Source organism: Natrix helvetica, assembly GCF_964273705.1.
Source record: "Natrix helvetica genome assembly, chromosome: 1".
Lineage (NCBI taxonomy): Eukaryota > Metazoa > Chordata > Lepidosauria > Squamata > Natricidae > Natrix > Natrix helvetica.
This window is the reverse complement of record NC_138548.1, coordinates 255456436-255470083: the sequence shown is the minus strand read 5'-3', so window position 1 is coordinate 255470083 and position 13648 is coordinate 255456436. Positions and strand designations below refer to the sequence as shown.

The 13648-nt window shown below is 47.4% G+C and overlaps 1 protein-coding gene across 1 annotated transcript in view; it reads left to right on the top strand.

Moving 5' to 3' along the window:
• The first annotated feature begins 819 nt into the window (after positions 1-819).
• LOC309398648 (cytochrome P450 2C20-like) overlaps positions 820-13648 on the top strand; it is a 177606-nt gene continuing 164777 nt past the window's right edge. The window contains exon 1 of the mRNA XM_081965740.1: positions 820-961. The gene's annotated coding sequence lies outside the window, so the exon portion shown is untranslated. The remainder of the gene's footprint in view (positions 962-13648) is intronic.

The following is a 13648-nucleotide window of genomic DNA, read 5'->3' as shown; positions in this document are numbered from 1 at the left end:
TCCTGATTTCTACCCCATTCTCTCTGGAAACATTCAGATTACAGTGCAACAAATGAGAATAATTAAGGAAAAGAGCTTTACTTCATTGATCCAGAGTGTCTTGTAGTACTGAACAGCAAATTTTCTGCTGAGTTTCTCTTCTATCAAATTTCAATAAGTACCATAAATATCTAATTTTGTAATCTTAGACCTTTCAGAATATTCTTTCAATATTTTGGACTGACTGAAACTTCCAAGCACTATTATATTTGTTGATCTGATCCTTCTGAAAGAAATTAGGGAATGTGCTGTTCTAGTAAGTGAGTTATTACACAAGCAAGTCTTTTTTGACCATCACTAAAGCTGGCCATATCCAAACAATGAATGTGACTATTGGAGATACAATTCCTCCTCCTAATACAATTAGGCCTCTTCCTAAGGGCCAAATACTTTTACTGACCTATCTATGTAACTTTTGGTATATGACTCAAAACATCCATGAGAGAAAATTATTCATACGACAAGCAGAGAGAGAGTTTTGTAAAAGAAGGCCAATTTTTTTCCTCATAATGGACCATGATGGATAATTGGAGTATTTGAATTGTCTGGACCAAAGCAGGCACTGAATAGAGAGTAGCTTAACCATAAGCTACATAAAGCCAGGAAAATACAGTTTGTGAAATGGGTGTTAAGCAAATATAAAAATTATGGAGACAGGACAGAATATGTTTCAAAGTAAAAGACTCAGTTCATGTTGGTTCCGCTGTTTTATAAACATTAAAATCTAACCAACCTTAAAGAGATTTCCAAAGTCCACCCAGTCACATTTCAGGGGAATTCTTCCTGCATGAACTACCTTTTGCTGGTGACCCCACCAGTGACAGTGAAACACAATTCACTCTTCATAAACAGTAGAACAAGGCAAAGGCAAGAAACATTTTAATTTGCAGATTGTCTAGAATTCAGGACATGGACTAATCAAGTAAGTGGCTGGAGGTCTGCACATTATTTGAAGGATTAGATGAAACAATTATTTTAGATATATTTTTCCAAAAATGCATATGTGATCCTAATATAAGATCTAAAATTCTAAGAAAATCCTTCTTGCTGAATTATGGGTGCTGTGGATAATTGGGCTGAGTTTTTTTCTTCTTCTCCTGCTAAAATAGATAAAACCCACTGGTAAAAACAAAACTATCACTTTGCATCTTTCAGGCTTGAATTTAGAAAATGTGGGATAATAAGATTGATGGTACTTATCTTTTCATGAATAAATTATTAATATAGAAAACCATAATTTAACGTTAGTTGGTAAATCTCCTCCTGTTTGGCACAATAGATATTTCTTTGTGGTGTTACTTTAAACTGGCTCAAACCTCAAGTCTGTTAAAGTAATTTTTAAAAGGATTTGGGGAATTGAAAATCAAGTTTATTTTTATCTCAGGCAGTTTGCATTCAGTCCGTGCTCACAGTACTGAATTCAATGCCATAACAAGCTGGTGACATAAAAATCTTAAGACTCACAGAATTCAAAAGTTATTTGGGTTATCTGAAGGACTGCCTCTTCACAATTACATCTGCTCCAGAGGTGGTATTCAGCAGGTTCTGACAAGTTCTGAAGAACCGTTAGTGAAAATTTGAGTAGTTCAGAGAACTGGTAAATACCACCTCTGACTGGCCCCGCCCCATCTATTCTCTGCCTCGTGAGTCCCAGCTGATCGGAAGGAAATTGAGGTTTTAAAGTATCCTTCCAGCCACACCCACCAAGACATTCCCACTGATATACCACACCCATTAAGCCACTCTCACAGAACCAGTAATAAAAAAAATGAATCCCACCACTGATCTGCTCATTCATCAGACCAGGCAAGAGAGGGATGCTTGGTGGGGGGGAGGTTTTCCATCTCTCAGAGAACTGCACATGGTGACCCAAGGAAGCAGGCTTTTAGCTAAGGAACATTGTCCTCCATCAGCTCAGTCAGCTCAGCTCTATCCCTCCTTATTTTCCATTAATCCCTCAACACCTGGTTTTGTCATGAAAGGACTAATCACATTTTGAGGTTGCTCTTCTGCTAATTGAATTGTGTATGTGTGAATCTATGTTTGTGTCCGTGAATATGATTGGTTTCAGCATGTTATTTTTACACCTTCTTTGCTGTACACGAGCAGCCCCTAACCTTTGGGCATCAGGGACTTGTTCAGTGGACAGTGGTTTCTCCATGGATGAGAGGGAGTGTGGTTTTGCGTGCTGCCTACACTCTGCGGATGGGGCTTCACCTGTTTGTGTGGCCTGATTTCTGACATGCCGCAATCCTGTGCTGGTCCATGGACTGGGGATTGGGGACCCCTGCTATACACAACCTAGAATCACTTCTTGTGAGATAGGCAGTGACATAAATCTGATAAGAAAATAAATAAATAAATGTTAATGAATTTCTCTTTCATATCCTGTAATTTATAAATGGGGCAGCATGGGTGATCAATTCTTTGAAGTTCACAAATTAAGTCTCACCTCCACATACATGTAAATACTTTATGCACATGAGGAAAAGAACTCAGAAGAGGATGGATCTGACAGGGGCAGGAGTTCTGCTTCTTCTCCCTATAATTTGCACCCTTTTCGGATCTTTCCAATTGTACAAGAGAAAAGGGCAGCTTCCCCCTGGACCTGCTCCATGGCCTATTCTGGGGAACATCTTTCAGCGAGATGTTTTACCTCTGAATAAATTCTATAAAAAGGTAAGGTTAACTAACTATTTTACTTCTCCAAAGATATTTCTACATATACAACTAAGGTGAAAAATAGGTTTGAACAACTGTACACTGCTGAGAAGATGCTGAGAAGAACTGTTGTAGGAAATTCAATTGACCATTATTGGAATTGCAGAAGAACACATACCATATAAGAAGTCAGAGAAAAAGTGCAAATAACTTTAAGGTGAAACCATCAAAATAGCTCAGCAAGGAAAAGCAGCCAAGGCAATTAAGCAAATGGGAAGAAGCATCTAAACTGTTTTTGAAAATGTTGAAGGGTACTGGGCCTAAAACAGAATCTTGGGGTTCCTCTCCCCGCTCCAGTGGTGGGATTCAAATAATTTAACAACCGGTTCTGTGCCCTAATGACTGGCTGGGTGGGTGTGACTGGGTATGTGTGTCATGTGACTGGGTGGGCATGGCCAACTCAATGTCACTGCACTAAGGGGGGGGCGAAGTCGCGATGACACAATGTGCAATGTCAATGCTCTGAGATCACAATCGACACTTTTGCCACTGGGGGGGGGGGGTGTCCAAACAGATCTAAACTGTTGAAGAATACGTCTTGCTGAACTCGGGGATATCGCAAAATCCCCGAAAGAAACAAGAGGAATTTCTTCAAACCAGTGACAAAAAATCCAGCTAAGGCTATCTTCATTGATGAAACCTTTGCAAGCTTTTTAAAATGGATGGATTAAGTCTTCTCATTTATCTTTTTTTTCTGTGACTCTCGGTGATTTATAAACCAAAGCTTTCCTCTTTCATAACAGTGGGTATCATTTTTTTTTAATTCATTTAAAGGCTGGACCTCTTTTTCTAATTTGAAATATAAAACAGAAATAAAAAAGGAAATATTTTAAAAGTGCTACGTGCCAGGAAGTTTTGTTGATTGGAGCTTGTGTATTCAAGCGGAACTTTTCCCTTTCTTCACGGTTTGTTTTGATGGCTCATTACAGAGCGATAGGGGTAAGCCAAATGTCCCTTTGAAGCGTGTTTTCAACCAGAGAAGAGGGGGAAAAACAGCTTTTGTGAATCCATGTTTTAACTTAAAAAAACCTTCCAAGCAAGAGCTCTTTGTTTAAGATGGTGGAGTGTCAGGAAAATGGAGAGATTGTAAGCCTGCAGACAATATTTTCAGAATTACTAAAATTAACAAATACATATGAGAGGATTGAACAAAAACTGGCACTTTTGGAACAGTAAACAGAAAGAAAGTGATCGAAAATTTGATGATGTTCACTAAATGCAAAATGAGGGCATTAAAATTTAAAGAATTGAAGTGGAAAATGAATATAAAGCGATTAAACTTGCTGACATTTATGGTAATTGGTTTGTTTTTGAAAATGCAAAGAATGGAATACTGAAAGAAGAAATAAATGAAGAGGAAACCTATTTCAAAGGGCAAGACAAAGAAGAAGAAAAAAGTAAAGAATTTATGGACTATGAAACTTTATTAACGAAAATATGGATAACACTGCTGACAACTAAAGACAAGTGGAATAAAGAAGAAGAGGGCATCAGGATTATATGAGAGATCTTAAAAGCATGGAGTTGCTAGGACTAGTCCATACAAAGCTGATTAAGAAGAAGCTTAGAAGATTGATACCACAAATGGCAGAGGACATAAGATTGTTTTGTTATTGGAAAGATACAGGTTGATAGATGGAAGAGTATAATTTAAAACTACTAGCTAAACCTCATGAAACTTAGTGACAATAGGTATAGTTAAATAAAAAAATGATAATGATAATACTGTATACAATGTGCAGTGCTATGATAAGAAATAATTGGATATGAATATTGAATGATACTCGAGATTATATATAAAGGTTAATAATAATAATAATAATAATAATAATAATAATAATAATAATAATAATAACAACAGCAGAAACAACAACAACAATAAAAAAGAGAGACTAAATTAGACACAGTTAAGTTTTGATGATTAGGGGGAAAATGTTGTGACATAGAATATAGCCAAATAAAGAAAGGATAATAATAATAATCTATATATATATGTATAGATATAATATAAGGAAATGTGATGTAAATTGTAAACAGCGATTTGGAAATGAGGATTAGAAAACTTTGTTATTAAATATTATGGATGTTTAGCTAGAATAGGATATAAGGATTTAATGTTAATGGAGGATTTTATAAATAAGTAGATGAAATGCCAATATGTGGTTATGTATTAAATTTTGCTATATTTCATGATGATGGATGTTTAAACAATTATAGTCAAATAAAAGTGGAGGTATGATGATGGTAATATGTATAAACATTTGAGTTAAGATACTAGAATTAATATGAATTATACTTGATGACGGTAGAAGAGATGCACAAAAACTGTTTGTAACCAACTGATACACTTTCTACAGGATGTAAAGAAGTAGGATTTTTATAATTGTTTTGAAAATTAAAAATAAATAAAAAAGTTTTTGGGAAAAAATATTGCACTGCACTAAGTGTACATGTCCTAACATTATTACCGCATTTAAAACATACATTATGATACATAACAACTAAAGCTCTTTGGAGAAGCAAATGCTCAGATATTATACAATGACCTCCAACTTAGAAATAAAAATATTTCTCATTAAATCATCCAACTGGAGTCCTCTGTAAGGATCCCAAAGAGAAGAAGCGTCTGGTTATATGCATCTCCAATCTTTGCCTGGGTAATGGCAAAGAACGGCGCATTCACAGAGCAAAGGCCATAACACCCAAGAGAAGGATGGCAGAGAAGACAGGGAAGGCAGAGGGCCACTGGGTTTCCCCAGGAAGACACTCCCTCCTTCCAAGCCCTGAAGCCGAGGCCATCCACCCGCCAAGAGTGTGCCAGTGCTCGCTCACCTGGCTGTCATAACCGCATTGTGAATGTCTAGATAGGTCATCATTAAGGTGCCAGGCCCTTTCTGCCGCTGGCCTGCTGAGGCTGTGGGCTCCTGCTCCTGGAGCTGCTCTCTGGCAGGCGGCTGCTTTTCCCAGTTTGAAGGCAAAGATGAGCTGAGAAATCTTTTTAGACTTTGACTTCAGTGCTGCATCCTGATTAAACAGGATATTTTATTATTTATTATTTAAATGTTGGGGCTCCACCAACTCCACCACAACTCCAGACAGTGCAAAATCACACAGAAGTGTGAAACAAAACTACTTAGGCATTTAAACCACTGTTTTAGCCCAAAGCTACACTTGCATCAAATTCTGGGCAGGACATTTTAAGAAGGATATTAAGAAATGGAAGCATGTCCTTAGGGGATCAACCAAGTTGATAATTTTTTCCACGGAATGGTTGAAAGCTTTTGTTTTGTATAGCCTAGAGATCTGTAGGGAGATACATTTCACGTATTTGAAGGCGAATGTTGTGAATTCGGGGCATGGAAGGAAGGCATGTGTTGGGCCACCTCTTCTCACCAGGGCTTTTTTGCAGAGAGAAAGGCAGGAGCACTGTGTGAGCCAGCCAGCTTAGGCCAAACTCACAGGGTGCTCCTGGCCAGTCCCACTTGAAGAAATTATTGCCCCTGGCCCATGTCACAAAGAGGGGCTGGCCACGCATGTCCCCAGCCACTGTCTCTCCCAACCTGCCCAGCAGCTCTGGGCTAGGCAGTGGTTCGGCTTTCCCACATGTCCTCAACCCCCGATCCTCGCCTGTCCTGACCATACTTCCATATCTGGTGGCAGAGAGAATAGTGAGCCAGACTGAGCCACCGCCACTTGTCCGCCTTCCCCACCCTGCATCTAGCCTCCACTCAGACTTTCCATACTGCTGGGCCTCACCTGCCATGGCTGCCAGTAGATGGGAGTGGTCAGTGGCTGTGAGGTTCCACCACTTGCATCACCCCTCTGCCAGCTGGCCCTTGCCCACCTGCCTGCCCAATAAAATTGTGGGAGAGCCAGGTGAAAAATAGTGGAAAAGACAAGGCTTGACACGCTGAGGAACGTCCAACTCAATTTTATTCACAAACAGCAGAAACTGGTACAGGAGAGAATCAACCCGTTCCTCTGCTTGACAGCTATTTATATTAAGAGCTGTCAAGCAGAGAAACCAATCAGCATGGCAGAACAGCCCGACTTCAGCCAAGCCGCGCCTGATTGGCGAAGGCGCGGCTTGGCTGTTGCTAGCTGTCAACAGGGGGAATCCCCGGTCGTAAGTCGGGGAGGAAAGGAATATAACACTCCTTCCCCCCCAGCGAGGACGCATGCGCGACAGTGGAGCATGCGTAGTCGCGTAAGTACGCAGGGTGGCATCGGACCCACCCAGAACGCCTCGGAATGGGGCAGACCATCAGAGGAGGAGGTGGTGCCCGTGGGAGCTCCTCCCGAGAGGGAGTGGACCTCCGGGCGCCATCTTGGAGGCCGATACCAGGAGGAGGCGGAGACTCCGGAGCAGGTAGGCTGGGCTGGGGTGGCGTGGCCGCAAGCGGGTTTGAGTTAGGGAACTCTGAACAAACAGTAGAATAGGGCTGGCCTGATTGTGGGAAGGCCAAGGCGGGAAGCAACGCAGGGACTGGTTGCCCAACGGAGCTTGGGCCGAAGGAAGGCTGTGGCCAGCGGTTGGTGCCTGGCACTGTCTCGGCTGACAGTTCTTGTGGAGCGGGCAACGGCCACGGTGGCGGAATCGGTTGCGATGCCAACCCGAGGCCCGTTGGTGGAGTGGTAGTGGCCGACCCTGCAGGGTTGTTGGTTGGCTCCGGAGGCAGGCAAAGCCTTAACTGATCCACGTGGCGGCGCCAGTCTGCACCGTCGGCGGTCCGGACCCTGTAAGAACAGGGGCCGGTTACGGAGGTGACGGTGGCAGGCACCCACTTCAACTCCCCCGAGAAGGCCCTCGCCCAGACCGGATCGCCCTCGAGGAAGGAACGGGGAGGGAGCCCCAGGTTGCCCGGCTGTGCCTCCGAATAGGATGGGTGCAGCCTATCTAAGGTGGTCCGCAGGCGCCGGCCCATCAGCAGCTCAGCAGGTGATTTTCCGGAGAGGGGGCACGGGGTGGAATGCTGAACCAGGAGGTAAGCAGCCACCCTCGTGGGCCAGTCGCCCGTGTCCATTCGTCCAAGGGCGTCCTTGGCCGAGCGGACAGAGCGTTCCACCCGGCCATTGCTGGCCGGATGATAGGGGGCTACCGGGGCATGCCGGACGCACTGGGAGGCCAGGAATTCCTGGAAGACAGTGGACGCAAACTGGGGCCCATTGTCCGACACAATGACGTCTGGCAAGCCGTGGGTGGCGAACAGACGCGTTAGTGCCCGGACAGTGGCCTCAGCTGTGGTGGAGGCCATGAGGATGAGCTCCACCCAGCGAGAATAGGTGTCCACCACGACCAGGAAGACCTGGCCTCAGAAGGGCCCAGCGAAGTCCAGGTGCAGGCGTGACCAGGGGCCACGAGGAATCTCCCACTCCCGCGGCGGGGCTGCCGGAGGCGCTGAACGGGAGTGTTGGCAGGTGCAGCACCTAGCGACCCAGGCAGCAATCTTGTCGTCCAGGTGGGGCCACCAAACATAGCTGCGCGCGAGCGCCTTCATGTGCGCTATGCCTGAGTGGCCCTCGTGGAGGCGAGACAGTACCTGTTCGCGTAGGTTGGGTGGAATTATCACCCTATCCCCCCACAGGAGGCACCCACTGTGAAGGGACAGCTCCACATGCCTGGCCTTGTAGGGATGGTAGTCGTCGGACACCGCCCCAACCGGCCAGCCTCGCAGAACCCAAGCCATCACCTGGGAGAGGGTGGGGTCGGCCCGGGACGCTGCAGCCACCTCGCTCGCAGAGAGCAGCAAGGCCAGGTCCGCGATGGCCAAAACAGACAGGCAAGGCACAGTCTGTGGATTGGGCACAGGCAAGGGGCAGCGGCTGAGGGAATCAGCGTGCCCCAAATGCTTGCCGGGGCGGTAGACCAGGGCGTACGAGTAAGCCGCCAGGAACTCCACCCAGCGGGTCATGCGGGGAGACAGGATGGGAAGGGTCGGACGGTCACCGGCCAGAAGCCCAAGGAGCGGCTTGTGGTCAGTGTAAAGCGTAAAATGCCGTCCGTACAAGTACTCGTGGAACTTTTTAATCCCGGACACAGCAGCCAGAGCCTCCTTGTCAATCTGGCTGTAGTTCCTCTCCGCCGGAGAGAGTGTCCGGGAATAAAAAGCTATGGGGGCTTCCGAGCCGTTGGGCAGGACATGGCTCAGGACAGCCCTCAAACCCACGGGGGAGGCGTCACAAGCTAGAGTCAGAGGCATCCTGTCACTGTATTGGACTAGGACTGCCTCTGACATCAGCATGTCTTTGACAGCCGCGAACGCATGCGCTTCGCGGCTGCCCCAGCGCCAGGCCACGGATCGGTCGAGCAACCGATGCAGCGGCTCGGCTAGTGACGCCTTATGCGGCAAAAATGGCGCGTAAAAGTTTAAAAGCCCTAAGAACGACTGAAGCTCCGCCTTAGAGGCGGGGGTGGGGGCATTCTTAATGGCTGCAACCTTTGCAGGGGTGGGGTGGATTCCGTGGGCATCTATGGAGAAACCCAGGAAGTCCACTTTAGGCACGGCAAATGAACATTTCCCGCGCTTTAATTTGAGACCCGCGCCCCTAAAACGGTCGAGGACCTTCCCTAACATTTTGAGGAGTCCCGAGTGGCTTGAAGCCGCGATCACGACGTCGTCGAAATAAGGTACTACACCAGGGAGCCCATGGAGCAGCCACTCCATGAGGCTCTGGAAGATCCCTGGGGCGACGGAAACACCGAATTGGAGGCGGCGACATCGGAAAGCCCCTCGGTGAGTGACGATGGTCTAGGCAGCCACCGCATCATCATCCACCGGGAGCTGCTGGTAGGCCTGCGCCATATCCAGTTTCGTGAAAATACAGCCCTGCCCCAGGGAGTGGAGCAGGTGCTGCACCACAGGGACTGGATAGGGGTTTGCCTGAAGGGCCAAATTGATGGTGGATTTAAAGTCGGCGCAGAGACGTATGGAGCCGTCGGCCTTGACGGGGACCACTATTGGGGTCTCCCATCGTGAGTAGTCAACAGGCTCCAGTACGCCCTGCATCAGCAAGCGGTCAATCTCCGCATCAACTTTGGCCCTCAAGGCAAAAGGCACCCTGCGGGCCTTCAGCCTAATGGGGGCAACCTGGGGATCTAGGTTAAGAGAGATGGGGGTGCCCTTGTATAGCCCAAGCTGTCCGTCAAACACGTCCACGTAGGCGGCGATGATGGCAGCAATGTCAGGGGGCGTGTCAGAGAGGGAATGCACCCCCTGCACGGAGAGACCCGGGGCAGGGAACCAGTCCAGGCCCAGTAACGCAGGGAGGGGCTTCTCAACGACCAATACGGGGAGGCACCCAGAAAAAACCCCGTATTCCACCCTGACGGTGTAGCTACCCAGGGTTGGGATAAGTGACCCCTGGTAGTCCCTGAGGGCCACAGAGCTGGCATTCAATTGGCATTTTAGAACGCCAGGGCAGAGTACAGTAAAGTCAGCCCAAGACAGTATGGAGCGGGATGAGCCGGAGTCCACCTCCATTACACACGGGGCGCCCTCAATGAGGACTGACGCCTTGATCCTGTCAGCACCTGCGGAGGCTTGGTAGATTGCCTCAGCAGGGGCAGCTGCTCGTCCTGGCTCCACGGCGAAACAGCTGGCTCTCGTGCGCGGCTGACGGCGGGGCTGCTGCAGTCCTGCAGTCACTGCTGGCCGGAGGATCCCTGGAGAGGTGGCTGAGGCAGCACAGCCCGGCAGACCTGGGCCAGGTGCCCCTTTTTGGAGCACCGGCGGCAGATGGACGCCCGGAAAGGGCAGGCTGACCGGTTGTGGCTGTCCCCGCAGCCAAGGCAGGCTGTTGCGGTCTGGCGTGGTGGTTGCGGATTGCGGCGCCTCTGCAGCGCTGCCAGATGGGCCACGAGCTCTTCCTCCTCTTCAGCCGGGCTAGGCAAGGGTGCCAACTGGTCGATGAGGCAGGTGCGGGCAGGATAGCTCGGCAGCTGGTGGCGGTCAATTTCTGCGGTGGATTGTTCGGACAATTCCACCGCCCGCGCCTCTGCGACGGCTTCAGCCAAGGTGATTTCAGGCCGAGCCAGGAGGCGCCTCTTCAGCCGGAGGTCCTTGACCCCGCTGACGAACTGCTCCACCAGGTTGTCCTCAAGGTCCAGGAATTCACAGGGGATGGCCGTGGTCCTCAGGGACTGGAGGAACTGGCTCACATCTTCCTGCGGCTTCTGGACACATTGGCGGAACGCGTATCGTCGCGCCATCTTCGACGGGGTCGGGGCATAATGACCTCGCAGCTTGGCCATTAAAGTGTCCCAGTCAAGTGCATGGACTGGCAGGGGTGCCGCCAAGGCCCGGGCAGCGTTGAACATTGGGGTTCCACAACTGCTGAGGAAAAAGCTACATTTTTCCTCCATCGGAATGCCCCGCTTCCCATTGGCAATGAGGAAGCACTCAAAGCGTTCTAAAAAACCGGCCCATCCTTCTCCGTCTGTCCCGAAAGGAGCGAACGGGGGAAGCGATGCCATTATAGCTCGGAGTTGTGCGGCTCGGAAAGCTGAAACTCGAGCGGAAGATCGCAGTAGTCGGGTTCCGTCAGGTTCGTCGCCTCAGAGCGATCCCACCTTCGTCACCAGTGAAAAATAGTGGAAAAGACGAGGCTTGACACGCTGAGGAACGTCCAACTCAATTTTATTCACAAACAGCAGAAACTGGTACAGGAGAGAATCAACCCGTTCCTCTGCTTGACAGCTATTTATATTAAGAGCTGTCAAGCAGAGAAACCAATCAGCACGGCAGAACAGCCTGCCTTCAGCCAAGCCGCGCCTGATTGGCTAAGGCGCGGCTTGGCTGTTGCTAGCTGTCAACAGGGGGAATCCCCGGTCGTAAGTTGGGGAGGAAAGGAATATAACACCAGGCCCAAAAGATGGCCAATCCTCAATGTGTCCCCCACCCCAGGCAGTCCTTTGGCCAAGTGCGGTAGGCTCAGAGCTACTTGTCTCCCTGCCCCGCCATCGGCCTTACCTTCTCAGGCCAAGTGAGAGGCAAAGGAAGGCTCACCAGGCAGGCAGGTAGCTGGGCTGGGTGGAAGGAAGAGGAGAATCATGAAGTATGGTATGATTAGCTATTTCTCCAGTCTGTTCCGACTGGCTGGTTTGGCATAATTTATAACGTCTACCTCCTGGCATACACATTCTTACTGGTTTTTAGAGGGATAGTGTTTTAAACTTAACCTGATATGACATTGGGATTTTAAACTTTTGTATCGATTTATTTATTTAGCTGTACAGTTTGGCATATTTTATCCTCCTCTCATACATGTATTTATGTAGTTATTACTATGTTTTAATCTGTTGTATTTTGATACGGACTGTACACTGCCCCGAGTCCCTTTCGGGAGAGGGGGCGGTATATAAACGCTAAATAATAATAATAATAATAATAATAATAATAATAATAATAATAATAATAATCTGCACCGGTCTGAATTGGCTGAATCAGTCAGCATATTGGCCCAAACAATCTAGGTCCACATTTTATTTTTCCTCTAGGCCAGTGATGGCAAACTATGGCATGTGTGCCACAGGTGGCACACGGAGCCATTTGTCAGGGGCACGCGAGGCGCTGCCCTGTCAGCTGGCCAGCACGCATGCGCGTGCTGGCCAGCTGATTTCACCCTTTTTAAAAGCCATTTTTCACCCTCCCCAGGCTCCAGAGGCTTTATATGAGCCTGGGGAGGGTGAAAAGAGTCTCCCCCCACTGAGGCCCTCCAGAGGCTTCATGAGCTTCCGTGAAGCCTTCGGAATGCTTAAAGCGACCCTCCAAGCAAACCAGAAGTCACTTCCGGTTTGCTCAGAGGGTCATTTTGAGCACTCCGAAGGCATCAGGGAAGCCTCCTGACGGTCCCTGAAGCCTCTGGAGGGCTCCGGGGGAGTGAGGAAGGCTGTTTTTGCCCTCTCCAGGCTCCTATAAAGTCTCTGGAGCCTGGGGAGGGCGAAAAAAGCATGTAAAAATGGTGGGGGGAACGCCTGTAGTGAATGCATGCGCACTAGGGGAGCGCATTGCATTATGGGTATGGCATGCCCACACACACCAACCCTACGCTCCACCCACTTATGACACGCGAGCCAAAAAAGGTTCACCATCGTTGCTCTAGGCCCTTCCTCTACTTTTCGGATGACAAAGTTGTCAGCTAACTTTGGTTAGAAATCTGTTCAATCTCCAACTTGCTGCAGAGTTTTTCTCTCAGTTGAGATATCAAGTTAGTTAAGTCTCCAATTACTACTGTGGTACATTAACATTTGTTAATTGATTAACAAATTGGTTGGTTGGCCTGTAGGATACATCTATAGCAATGTCATTCTTTTTTTCCTCTTAGATTGACCCATATGGATTCTAGGAAGTTTTCATCCTTGGTTTTGTGCATTTCTGTAGAGATGTAGTGATCTTTTATATATAATGCAGCTATACTGCTTTTGTTACGTCTGTTTCTTTTGAATAGTTTGTATCCTTCTATCAGTACATTCCAGTTATGAGTTTCATCCCACCAAATTTCAGTGATGGCAACTATATCATATCTATCTATTGTTTCAAGTTCATCCTATTTCTTCCATAAACTTTGAGCTTTATATATAGGCATTTGAGTCATTTATGTGTTTTGGGTATGTTTCTTAGATTTCACATAGATTTTTAGTAAGCTAAAGGAAGACTAGATTGGATTATCAGGGTTAGTTTTAACTTTGCAAAAGATAACATTTCATGTAACTGGTAAAAACAGAACTGCTGCATTTTATTACTTTGGGGCTAGTACAGAGTGAGTTCTGGCTGAAAAGGTAGTAATTCTAGCAGACACATGATAGCACCAGTTCTATCCTCTGTGGCACCATCTTGATTTTCTGTTCTGCACATGTGCAGAACAACCTTCATTGAAAAAATGTAATCCC